This window comes from Ascaphus truei, chromosome 3, assembly GCF_040206685.1.
Source record: "Ascaphus truei isolate aAscTru1 chromosome 3, aAscTru1.hap1, whole genome shotgun sequence".
Classification (NCBI taxonomy): Eukaryota; Metazoa; Chordata; class Amphibia; order Anura; family Ascaphidae; genus Ascaphus; species Ascaphus truei.
The window spans coordinates 254,959,614-254,973,510 of NC_134485.1; the positions used below are offsets into that span (position 1 = coordinate 254,959,614).

Genomic DNA, 13,897 nt, shown 5'->3' on the forward strand with positions numbered 1-13,897 from the left:
ACATAAGACGTGGTCACTGATGACATCTTGCCAGACAATTCTAGTCTGCCAACCTGTTTGACTCACAGCCCTATAAACAACCACACATTCAGTGTATATATTGATTAATTATAAGTCTAAAAGTGCTATATACCTCTCTAAGGCAGAATATATGCTCCTGGGATACAAGCTAGTGCGCTGAACATTACACTTACCTGCTCTAACATTGCAGTATCATCTTTTATGTAAAATTATAAATATATGCTCAGCTTATTTGCCAATAGAGACATTCTGACAGACGTGTACAGTCTGCCTTTTTGTCCAGACAAAAAACACACTGATGAAAGGTATCTGCTTATGTGGGCTATGAAGTTCTTATAGTAGCTTCTCAGCCTCTGCTTACACTTTATCCACACTATTGGACATACAGAATGTGTCTAATTTAAGATATTCCAATGAGGTAGACAGGATACCCTGTGAGCATACCAATCTGCTATTGCTGAGCCTTCAGCCAGCGATAGGCATATATAAAAGACTCAACGGGTATTGGCTCACATTTATGAACTCGTCTTCTGTGTCACCCAGTTACCACATATTGGATGGCGGTGTTTCTATAAGACTAGATTATTTTCAGTATGGTCAATTTCCCTTTCCCCCCCTCCCCCCTATTTTAATATTTTGCTTATTTGTTCAGGTATACCTCACACAGAGTCGTGGTGGAAAAGATTGGAAAGTAAATCGCTAAGTCCAAAAATGCACCATCAGCTCACCAACTGCGAAGACTTAAAAACATTTATTGAGACTACATAAAATTGAAAAAGATTAGCTTTGTCATTGACCATACAGTACCTCACACAGAGGTCTACCCACTGACCTACATATTTTATTTGAGGATTCCTCCTAATAAAGTTTATTTTAACGTATTCATCATTACAATTAGTTAGTGTACTTACCTTAGTTCCTGGTCTAGCAATATCAGTTCACCAGCCACCAGATTGTTCTCAACATAGGGGTTCTTTTCTTTCTTTTTACTTACAGAATGTATTCAGTATTACAAAAAAACTATTTCATGCAGAAGGAAACAAATATTACAGGCCAACCCCCGGTCCAAAGGTTCTCATGTGTTTCATGTAGCTTAATATGATGAGCATGGTGATGTGCTATTTTTATAATTTTGGACTTTTTGACTGTGTTTTCATGTAGCTAATTACACATGGCATGCCCACCCTGCATTGAGTTTGTTTGGAAGGATGCAAGATCACCACTTTTCTGGTATATCTTAAGCTCTGAAATAAGGGTTCAGTGAAGTTGGATACTGGTGAGAAAATGTATGTTGTTATGCAATTTACATCCCATATGAGAAATGTTGTTGATCCTAGTTCCAATGAAGTAGAAAGTGGATACCTTGAAGTCTTTCCTATCCTGAATTTTTCAAGTTGCCTTTAGGGAGGTGTAAAAAAAAACACAGACAAGCACAGCTTGTATAAGAAAAATGTATTGAAACACAGATAAAAATAATATTGCTCACTTACATGTGAGTTAACACCAGCGGGTGTGGAGTAGAGTGGGCACAAACGCAGACAGATCACGGCGCTCTCACAGGTAGTCCAAACTAGTGTCGGTGCGGCTGCTCCTCTGCTCCAGGCGCCCTGCACTGAGGAGACCCGGAAGCAATATGAGGGTATATATTATTCTTTCAACTTCAAATTTATCGATTTATGTCCACAAGGGATAACATACATACAGTATGTACATGTTATCACATTAATTTTCTTGCAGAAATGTTGTGCTCATGCCCTATGTCACATAGACCTACAGACATACTGTACAACATAAAACTCACCATGGGTTGGGAAAAAAAGGGGGGGAGAGGAGTTGAAGTGTTGTCCGCTCTTTTTGAACTTGCTTCCTGGCAGTCCCTTGTGGTTTGGCTTTTGCCAACTTGATGGATCCCACACAGCTTCCTTGTAAGGCCTAGACCGGGCCTGTTTTTCCAGTTCCCTACCTATTGCATCTCATCAAAGGAGAACTCACTTATTCCTATCAGTGCCAAACGGTGGCATTGCTCAACCCCTGGATATCTGTCTGGGCCAGCCACGGCAGCCAGACCTTTTGGAAATTTGGGCCAGTGTCGGTAACTAAACTCTTCAACTTCTCCATCTGGAAGACAAACCAAATTCTGTTTCTAATCTTTTCAATAGATGGAATTGTATTTTGGTTCCACAATGCTGCGGTCTCGCACCTCATAGCGGTTGCAAAATGAGCAATTCGTTTATTTCCCGCTCTGGATAGATCCTGTACAGGTTTGTTTAGCAAAAACAGCCACGGGTCCAACTGAATTTCGAGGCCCAAAATCTTCTGCAGCCAATTTCTAATTTGTTCCCATACGGGTGCTCTATGAGGGCAGGACCACAGCGTGTGCAGCAAGTCCCCCATTTCTCTGCACTGTTTGGGGCACAAAGGGGTGTAACCCAGGACAAATTTAGATAATTTAACTGGGGTGAGATACCACCTCATCAATACCTTATGAGTTCTCCTTTAATGTCGTGCAGATAGAGCTTTTAGCTGCTGTATTAAATATCTCAGTCCACTCCTCGTCATCTAGAGTCTTGTCTAAGTTAGTCTCCCACTGAGACATGAAGCTAAGTTTCCGTGCGTAGTCTTTACCTGAGCCAATTACTTCTCTGTATAACCTAGATGTTAGTCCCCTTGTGTCAGTTCCTCGCACACAGAGCGTTTCAAAATTTGTCAATGTAGGTCGTACTGTGTGTTTGTTATAAAATGCCCGGATTTGGAGGTATCTAAAAAATTCTGTGTTGGGAATGTCCTTTTCCGACTTAATCTGATCAAATGTCTTGATAGTGATTCTACCCTCCAAATCCCTTAAACCCCTGTTGTCTCCAACTTTTGAAATTCCTGCCTTCTTGCCCTGGAGCAAAGTCTGGATTACCATATAAAGGTGCCATCAGGGAATACCTAGAAGTTAACGAGCATCTAAATTTGGAGGCCTCCCAAACTGCGAGTGAGTTGAGCATTGAGGGCAGTGGTTTGTTTAATGCTTTTAGCCTGGATTTAGGTTACCAAATTAGGCTGCGAAGCTCTAACAGGGCGCATTGTTCGCTTTCTAAAGCCACCCACCTTCGCAGGCATGGGTCTACATGCCACTGCATAATTTGGCACAATTGGGCCGCTTTATAGAATGAGAGCAAGCAAGGTAATGCTGAGTCACCAGTCTCCCTTGGTCTTTGCAAGATCCTTGCTTTAATACTTGGCTTCTTATTTTTCCAAATGAATTTTGAGATCTGTGCTTGCAAAGACAATATGTCTGTTGTTACCACAGGTATCGGAAGAGTCTGAAACAAGTAGAGTAAACGAGGGAGAAGATTCATCTTAACACTATAAATTCTTCCAATCCATGAGATTCCATATGAGGACCATTCCCTCAATTCTCTCCTCAGGGACTGTAAGAGTTTAGGGTAATTTTCTCGGTATAGTGACTTCCCGCTTTTGTGATATTTATCCCCAAATATTTGAAAGCCTGGGGCTGCCAATTGAATTTAAAATTAATTTCTATTAATTTTTCTGTCTCTTTTGGGATATTTAGATTCAAAGCTTCCGATTTGGCCTGGTTAATCTTAAAGTCTGATACTATTAAATTTCCCTAGAAGTTCAAAGAGGTTGGGTAGCGAGGTGAGGGGCCGTGATAACGTCAGAATGACATCATCTGCATATAACGCAACATTATGGGATTGCGATTGGATTTGGATTCCTGAAATATCCTGATTGCTTCTGATCTGGGTGGCAAGTGGCTCCATGAATAGGGCGAATAACAAAGGCGAAAGCGGGCAGCCTTGTCTCGTGCCACTTTTAATTCTGAACAGCTCAGAGGGAAAGCCTTGATGAAGGACCCTTGCTGCGGGAATAGTGTATAATGCTTTGATTGCCCTTAAGATTCTGCCCCCGAACCCGAACGCCCCAAGCATGGCCTCAAGGTATGCCCAGTCTATTCTGTCAAAGGCTTTTTCTGCGTCTAAACTTAATACAATCCCCGGGATCTTGTTGGCATTGATAAAGTCAATTACATCTATGATTCTTTAGGTATTATCGGCTCATCAAGGACAGTGGCTTTGCTAAGTGTCAATCTGTGCCTTTGTCGTCACCTTGTACAGAATTTGTATATAATGTATTTTTTTTTTTAATTGTAGGTTTTAATTTTTTACAATAGCTTGTTGGCATTGATAAAGTCAATTACATCTATGATTCTTTAGGTATTATCGGCCGCTTGTCTACCTCTAATAAATCCAACTTGATCCGGGTGAATCAGCCTAGGCAGTATAGAGCTCAATCGATTGGCCAATAATTTGGAGTATATTTTGATATCCGAATTTATTAATGAGATCGGCCTGTAACTCTGTAACTCTGACAATTGGTGGGATCTTTGCCTTTTTTATGAATTAATGAGATTGACGCCTGGAGCTTCTGGTTCGAGAATGGAGCCCCTGCTAGGACTGCGTTGAACATCCTAATCATGGAGTATATTATTCTTATCTGTGTTTAATTAAATTTTTTCTTATACAAGCTGTCCTTGTCTGTGTTTTTTTCTTTTCTTGCATACCAAGGTATTCCCTTCACCAGGGGAAACACTGGACTTTGGACCTTCTACCCTGGCCCTACAGACTGAGTACGCTGTTTATAAGTACACTATATTCCAGTGATCAGACTAGTTGAGCTTGGTTCTTTTGTAAGCCTGTGTTTTGACAGGAGTGGGTTTTTTGTTTGTTTGTTTAAATCAGCATATATGTGAACATGTATTGTGTGTGATGCATTTTGGGGGGGGGGGGTTTACTGAATTAGCACATTGTAACATTTCTTTCAGTGGTCAGATGCACTACATTTATGAATTTGCAGTTGAGGAAATAGTGTAAGTTTTTCAGGGGTGATCTAACTCAGTCCTCAAGAGCCACCAACAGGCCTGGTTTTAAGAATATCCCTGATTCAGCACAGGTGATGATTGAGTCACCTGTGCTCAAGCAGAGATATCCGTAAAACCTGGCATGTTTGCGGCTCTTGCGGAGTGTGTTTGGCCACCTATGGTCTATGGCAAGCCTGTCAAATGAGCAGCCGTGGGCCACATGCAGCCCAAGAAGCTTAGATATGTGACCTGGAAGTTGGCAGGGAGGGAGTTGTTTGACCCGGAGGTAAGAAAGGGAAAGAGGGGGTTGTTTGGCCCGGTGATAGGAAGGAAAGGAGAGGTTGTTTGACCCGGTGGGGGAGAAAGAAGTGAGGAGAGAGAGAGAGAGAGAGAGAGAGAATAAAAAAGGGGAAGTGAGGCGAGAAAGAAAGGTGAGGGAGGAGAGAGAGAGAAAATAAAAAAGGGAGAAAAAAGATAGAAAGGTGGGGGGGAGAGAGAAAGGTATAAGGGATAGAGAGAAGATGAGCGAGGAGAGAGATAAATCTAAGGGTGGAGAGAGAAAGGTGAGGGGAGAGAGATAAAGGAGAGGGGAGTGAGAGAAAAAGGTATACAGAGAGAGAAAGGTGAGGGGGGAGGGAAAGGTATGGGGGAGAGAGAAAGGTATAGGGGAGAAAAAGGTGAGGGGGAGAGAGAGAGATGAGGGGAAGAGAGAAAGAGGTGAGGAGAGAGAGAGAAAGAGGTGAGATGAGAGAGAGAGGGAAGAGAGAAGAAGGTGAGGGAGGAGAGGGGAGAGAGGTGTGAGGGTGCAGAGAGAGAGAGAGATGAGCAGGCAGATAAAAGTGTGAGGGGTCAGAGATAGAGGTATGAAGGGGTCAGAGAGAGAGGTGTGAGGGGGAGAGAGAGGTGTGAGGGTGTAGAATGAGAGGTGAGTGTGAAGGGGGAAGAGAGACATAGAGAGAGGCGGGTACTGTAACTATACAAGTCAGTTAGGCCGCATGCTACTTTATTTTGGTCCTTCTGCCCCTCTGATGTGGCTCGAATCTTGCAATTAGATTTAATAATTAGCCCCCAGCCAATTCTGAGTTTGATTGGCCTGGTCTATGGCGTTAACTGTCGATAAGGTCATTTCTATGTATATATCGGCAGGTCTTGCATTTCTTGTGGACATCTTGGTTGTATATACTGGAGAACATTGTTTGTAGATTTTTGATGGTGGTGGCACCTGCATTATGCATACACTGCACTTTGATTCAAGCCTGATATGAAATAATGATCAGTCACAAGTAGCACCCTAAGTAGAATGGTTTGCACCTTTAAGAAGGAGCTGGTTGGAATATAAAATTAGTCTTTTCGACGCTGATATTTTACTCACTATAAACAAAGATATGACCTCACTATCAAATGTATTTAGCCTAAATAGTTTTGACAGAATCTCTGGCCTTAAAATAAATAAGAACAAATCAGAGGCTCTCAATATAAATATGCCAGCAGAAGTAACTAAACTCCTTTCACTCAATTTCGATTTTGAATGGAAAAAAACTTACTTAGGAGTTAAAATTACAAACTCATACCACCCATTGTATCAGGCAAATTTTCCCTCAATGTATAAAAAACTAAAAAAAAAGATCTCGAGTCCTGGTCAAAATACTCAATCTCCTGGTTTGGTAGATTAGCGGTGGTCAAAATGACCCTCCAACCCAGAATTTTGTATCTCTATAGGACCCTGCCGATACCACTTATGAATAGCGATATTTCTAGTCTTTAGAGCTCTATCACCAGGTTAATCTGGAATAACAGAAAGCCACGTGTTACTTTTAACACCCTAATGAGACAAAAACAGGGAGGGGGGCTTGCAGAACAAAATATAAAATCCTACAATCAGACGGCCCAGATGGCTCAACTGACGCTGTGGCATACTGCTCCTGGCTCGGTGAGATGGGCAGATATAGAGGACTCCTGTTCTGCGTTGATGCTCTTGGGATCTCTCCTGTAGGTACCTAAGGCTAATAGAGTAGTGGGTGACACGTCTGTCATGTTCTAAGCCTGCAGTACCCATACTTGCCCACCAGGATTGCTGTTGCTCTGCTAGCTTTTTCAAGGAACATTCCAGACCCTGTAACCCGACACCTCTGCACCTGTGCTCTACCTATCAGCCTGCCTATATAAACTTACTCTTCCTGTCTGTCAGTGCCTGTTTATACTGGTTCCTCAGCTCCAGCTAGGTTCTTGTGTTTACTGCTATTGCTATTGTCCTGTTCCAGTCTCCTCATTGCTGACCTCAGCTTGTGACCCTGACCACACTATCTGCTGCCTGCCTCCAAACTCTGCTTGTGACCCCGACCACGCTATCTGCCGCCTGCCTCCGACCTCTGCTTGTGACCCCGACCACGCTATCTGCTGCCTGCCTCCGACCTCTGCTTGTGACCCTGACTACACTGCCGCCTGCTTCCAACCACTGCTTGTGACCCCGACCACCCTCCCTGCGGTTCCTGCCACTGGGATCTACAGCCGAAGATCAACCCTTGACACTGTCCTTCCTACAACCATACACTCTCTACAGGTGTGGAACACAATAAGTCTGACAAGTTAATAAGTCTGACAACCATACACTCTCTACAGGTGTGGAACACAATAAGTTTGACAACCCCCAAATCCACTATTTTAACTATTTAATAACCCAGTGTTTGGGCCAGGCTGTGATCCCCAGAGTAATCATTGGTGGATAAATCAGGGTCTGAACAGAGTTGGAGATTTATAGAGAGAGGTAAGGTCAAAACCCTCACCCAGATGCAGGAAAGACATCTGATGCCAAACTCTGAACTATTTATGTATATGCAGTTGAGCCATTTTGTCACGCAACAAGCAAATAAAAATGTTTCCATTCACAGAACTATATTTGAGGAGATCTGTCTCACAAACTGATTTGAAAAAGGCCAGATAACCGTATTCTACCACACAATTATCCCACCTTTACTAGAACAGGATAAAGTTTATATTAGACGATGGGTTGAGGATTTGGGGGAATCCCAGGACCCTTCCACTTGGGAGGACATCCTCTATATCTATAAATACTAATATAAAAGAAAATGCATATAGATAGTTATAACGCTGGTATTTGACCCCAGACATATTACACAGAATTTATGGGAACATCTCCCCAGATTTTTTTTGGGGCAGTGGTGAGAGAGGAACGATGACGCATATTTGGTGCAACTGCTTATTGATAGCTGCTGGCCTTTGGATAGTGATCGCTGACCTAATAAATAGAGTTTTAAATATAACATTACAACTGAGTCCATGGACAGCCCTGCTAAATGAGTCCCCATTAAATATACCATATTGCGAGTGTAAACTCATTATGCATATTCTGTCAGCAACTAGGTGTGCTATAGCTGTCTCCTGGAAGGGTCCTACGCCAAATGTAGCCAAAATAATCAACAGAGTCTGGCTAACACTTCGCTACAAAAAAATTACAGCGTATTTAACAGACTCCATGCACAAATTCAGAAATATTTGGGAACCTTGGCTAGAGAGAATGACAGAACCAGGGTTTGTAGGACAAGATCTGGAACTCTAGATGATGTTGGTTTGTGGCTGGCAGCCCCGGGATGGTTATCAGTTTATCTGTGTGGTAATGAGTTAAGCAGCTCCGATTACGCTTTGTGATGTGATATAGAAGAACCGATTAAAATAATGTTGTATTGAATAATAGTATTGGAAAATAAACAAATACAGGTAGTCCTTCCAACATTTCACTTTTCAACGAATGGCATATCCAACACTTTACAATGCAATGCTATGGGCAATTTTTCGATGCCGGAATGCGTTATCCAACGCTCACCGTCACTGATTAACATGGGACTCATTTTACAACGGTTTCACTATCCAACACTACTTCCAGAACGGATTCCATTGGATAACCGAGGACTGCCTGTACTGAACCGAATAAATTGTAACCATGTAACTGTTGTGCCATGTCCCTATTCACCCCTCCCACCTACCCCCCACACCTCCCTCTCTTTTTCCCTTTTGTATCCCTCAATCCCCCCTCACCCCCTCCTCTATGTTATACGCATATTTTAAAAAATTCTGTAAAGTTATCTGTTGTTGTTTTATAAATTAAATTAAAATATACAGTTGAAAAAAAAAAGAAGGCGCTGTTTATCTCCATGTTTTGAAATAGCCCCAATTAACTGTTATGCATGATTAGCAATTTTATTTATATGATGTCAGGCTCTGCAGTACCTCAAAAACCTCTAGAATATATCATCTACAGCACAAACTGATTACAACACATAACAGAAATTGTTAGTTTTGCAAGTATTTGCCTTAGTAACTGGACTGTCATTCAGTCAGATTGCAGCTAGTCATTAATCTTTAACATGCAAATGAACCAATTCTATTGGGGATATGTATCAAGCCGACTGAATTAATGATGTGCAGCATCTGTAATTTACTACTCTGTCCTCTGGCATCTGTGTCACTTGCAAGAAACATTTTTTTAAACTAATTCCAAACATTTTAAGCAAGTTAAGTAAAACCAGCTCAGAACTGGTTTTAAACTGACACAAATAATAATGACAGCATTAATTGCTAAAACGTATGCATTCCATTATCACAAGTGTGCCTCAACTTTTCCTATTATTTCATCAAATAATAGTTAAGACACCCTCTCTTACTGGGGCAAAATTAATGGAAGCAAAATACTGTGGGAGATTGAGGTCAAGAGATGGATAATTTAAACAACTTGTTATTATAATTTCAAAGCCATAATATCCAGACTGTGAGCTTTTCACCTCAGAAGAAGTAGGAGGCAGTCATCTGCAACTCAAATTTACCATTCAAATTAGAAATAGTTTAGAGTCTGGATAAACAGAAATGTTTTATTAACTTTTTTTTTAGATTTTGTTTAACTATCTGTATGTAGTTCAAATGTTTAGGAACATTGAATTGCAGGGGCCAAGTGTATATTTTCAACATGGTCAATTAGCTTCATGTCATCATAAGACTGTATTGCAATGCTGGTTACTCAAGGATTTTTTTCCCAAATAAAAATGCAGCACGAGTGTGACCTATATGCTGTAAGATTTACAAAGGAGTCTGGTATGAAATGCCATGATGGTGTTGAGTCAGGTTGGAAATCCTGTGGTCTGTTGTTTTCTTCTCGCACTACCTTTATAAGCCTCTAAAAAATGACTTAGTGATGGGCGGCTGGTCCATCAGGTAAGAAATATAATGTGACATATTTGACACAAGGCGTGTGCAAATATTAAGGGTCCGGCAACATATTGTTTGGGTTATGTTCTAAATTCATTTAACAGGATGTCTTCCGTTTGAAATCATGAATGCATCAGCCATGAACCCTATTGCTAGGTTGCAAGCCCCCAAATAAACATTAACTTTCAGTGCCTCGGAATCATGCCATGAACAAAAAAGTGTTGGAGACTCTTGAAGGGCGTGCTAATGAATTCTGATGGTAAACTTTTTGACGTGTGATGTTTTGCCATGATGACATTTGTGGGGCAGGCTGAGGTCCGAGACTGCAGTGCTGCTGCAGCTGGGCTTCTCTTTGAAATCCTCAGGACAATGAAAGCCAGTGTTCTTCGTGGCTTTGCCTCTCCATCCCATTTGCATAGTCTGTTCTGCCTGAATGCCCAGCTTGGTCTGCCTATGGGACAACTATTGTTCAGTGATCACTTAAAGATGACAGGGATGACAAGACTCAGGTGAGAGATGAAGTGGGGTGGGTCTGTCATACCATTACAAGAAAGAAAATAAAACAATTATGGGAACTTTGATAGGGGGACAACTAACTTGTACACGGTAACTCATTTAATTTCATTGCCAAAGTCCTCGCCATCGTCACTTGTATTTAATGAAAAATTGAATCTGTTCTAATACTTAATTATTGATCACAGAGTTTCTAGCTTGGTAAGAGTAAACACCGATTCAAATTATTTCAAATGCAGGTTGGAAAATAGACGCCTCCGTACAAATCAAGAATAGCAATGTGGTACTAGTGATCCAAATATAAGTTGACTAGAGGGCCTGAACACCATGGATCTCTAACTAATAATCTTTCTCTTACAAATTCTTCTATTGAAGAATGTAGGTCACTTTTCACAAGAGTTCTATAGTATGTAATTTTACATCATAAATACATTTTAAAACTAGTGCTTAAATTGACTTCTTCATTCACTCATTCAGCAGTTTTCCGGGATTGTTGTAATGTCATTTTACCTCTAGGTTTTAATAACCCTTCACAGAATAAATGTCATATTTATATTGTCATTCTTTGCACCTTATATATGTAGCAATACCCGGCTTAGGCTGAGTCCCCGCTGGCGCTGAGCTCGCTTGGCGCTTGGTGCTTGACGCGCTTACCTTCTTCAATGGGGATCAGCACATTTCCTCTCCCGCTGTGCTCGCACGCTCATGCGCGTGCACACACGCTCTCCCAAGCCTTCTGCTTGGGGAGACAAGGGAGAGATACTTTCGTGCTGAGAGCAGGGTGACCCTGCTCTGACAAATGGCAAGAGAGAGGGCATGTTCTACTCTGCTGTCATACACACAACACAACACTGAATTCAGCAGGGAGAAGTGGAAAGGGGGGGGGGGGCAAACGGAGTGCTGCTGTGTGGTGTGTGGGCAAACGGAGTGGTGTGGTGGGGGGGAGAATGGAGAGAGAGGGGGGAGAGAGAAAGAGAGGGGGGAGAGAGAGGGGGAGAAGGGAGAGAGAGGGGGAGAGAGAAAGAGAGGGGGGAGAAGGGAGAGAGAGAGAGGGGGAGAAGGGAGAGAAAGAGAGGGGTGGGAGGAGGGATGGAGAGAGAGGGGGGGAGAAGGGAGGGAGAGAGAGAGAGTGAGAGAGGGGGAGAGAGAGGGGGAGAAGGGAGAGATAGGGGGGAGAATGGAGAGAGAGAGAGAGGGGGGGATGGCTGGGAGAGAGGGGGGGAGAAGGGAGAGATGGCGCGGGGGGCAGGGGAGAGAGCGCAGGGGGGGAGAGAGAGCAATGAAGGGAGAGAAAGAGAGCAATGGGGGGGAGAGAGAGCAATGGGGGGGAGATATATATATATATATACAGAGAGAGAGAGATATAGAGAGAGAGATATACACAGAAACACAGACAGTCCCAATACAGCCAATTACACACCCCCTCCCGTAATAGCCACGCCCCCCCACTCCTGCTCTAAAAATGTTGCAGGACAGCGATCGCTCATGCTTGGAGAGCTGGTGGCATCACCGCTCATGGAGCTCAGCGGCAGCGGGGCCGCAGCCTTAGGCCTGGGACATAGTGATTTTGTCCGGGCTGAGGCGCGCTGAGGCTCAGGGAAAGCGGTGCTTTCCCTGGCCTTACACAGCGCTCCATCCGTGGGCGTGTCGGGGGCGGGTCTGGGGGCGGGCCATTGACGTGACGGAGCTGGTTCGCCCTCATTGGGCGAACCGCTCACGTGACCGGCCCTGCGCTCCGGCAAGCGCCAAATTTGAAAACTGTGTGCGACACACGCTTCCCCTGCTAAAGCGCTCTCATTGCGGCTGCAGGGGCTCAGTGCCGAGCAGCAGCGCGCCTCAGCACGGGTCAGCGCATGAGCGCTGACCATGCCCGAGGCCTTAGACTATTTGTTCAGAACTAGTTCCATGAATATCATGCGGTAGTGTGGATGAGAATGTCAGACCACTAACTGCATATAATGGTAGGATCTTGGGAGTATAAATACTAGTTAAAACCGATGCTATATAAGCTCCCACTGGACGAAATGCCTTAAGACCAGGGACACTGGCTTGAAGCAAGAAATGCCTGGGTTCCTTTTCTCATAGTCTTCATCATAGCAGAATATACTCTATCACTTCTGGAAAAAAATCGTTTCTTATTTGATACTGATGTTTTGACTCCATTTCAAAGAGACAAAATCTCGTATATTTCCAGAACACCCTCCCTTGAGATGTTTCAGCACAATTTGGAATATGTGACACCTGATAGTAACTGAAATGTGAATGCCTGTGCTGTGATTTCAGAAGTCAAAGTTTCAGGTCCTTTGGGATTCCCAGCCGCTGCTTGGTATAAATATAACTGATAATTAGCCGAGGTTACGATGTTTCAGAGCAACATGATGGAATCCCATTGACTTTTACACCAGTTTCTTAGTAGCACACAAAGCAGCAACACCTCGGTGTAGCAGATCCCTTATCAGGTATGGGGAATCAGGAGCAATGCTTCCCTTTGGTAATGGTAGTTATACTATTTGCAAGTCCCTGCTGTGTAATGTCCATGTGATGACATGTACATGTGGCTCCAGATGCTGAATATCAAACAGTGCAAACACAACCCAAAGTAGACACTGACAGCAAAGGTTTGGCACCGTCCCACCCCCACCCCTCTCCCCCCTGGTGAAGGAGCGAGAAGTGGGAGCTTTGCCAGAGTTTCCTCTCAAGGTCCCCGGGCTGGCACTGTATGAGGAACCAGGGGAGATCAGCTGCAGTTTGTGCTTCTTCCTCCCCTGCTTTTTTTGTGTGTGTTTACTGATAAATTCAAGAGACGCTTCTCTCCGGGAATATAACGATTAATACAACCGCAGGTTTCCAGATAAGTGATTGTGATGGAGATTGTTGGCGAGAAAATAGACAATTATCCGCTGTTAGCTTTACATAAAGATCGCATTAACTTGAATTAGTTATCAGACAAAAGAACATCGGAAAGCAGTACCTTTCTGCCAAGGCAGCATCCAGCACGGGGACTGAGGGCTGACACACACACAGATATACACACACACACACACACACACACACACACATACACATATACACAGACAGACAGACACACACACACACACACACAAACACCCACACACATATACACACATACATATACACACACATGCACACACACACACACACATATACACACACATGCACACACACATATACACACACATGCACACACACACATATATACACACATACACACATACAACTATATAAATACACAACGATATATATACACACACACTT

At 43.1% G+C, this 13,897-nt stretch overlaps 1 long non-coding RNA gene across 2 annotated transcripts in view; it reads right to left on the bottom strand.

Moving 5' to 3' along the window:
* Positions 1-13,897, bottom strand: part of LOC142491056 (uncharacterized) — a 186,809-nt gene that overhangs the window by 15,748 nt on the left and 157,164 nt on the right. For both annotated transcript variants that reach the window (XR_012800245.1, XR_012800244.1), the window contains one exon: positions 1,512-1,633. This is a non-coding gene — a long non-coding RNA (uncharacterized LOC142491056). The remainder of the gene's footprint in view (positions 1-1,511; positions 1,634-13,897) is intronic.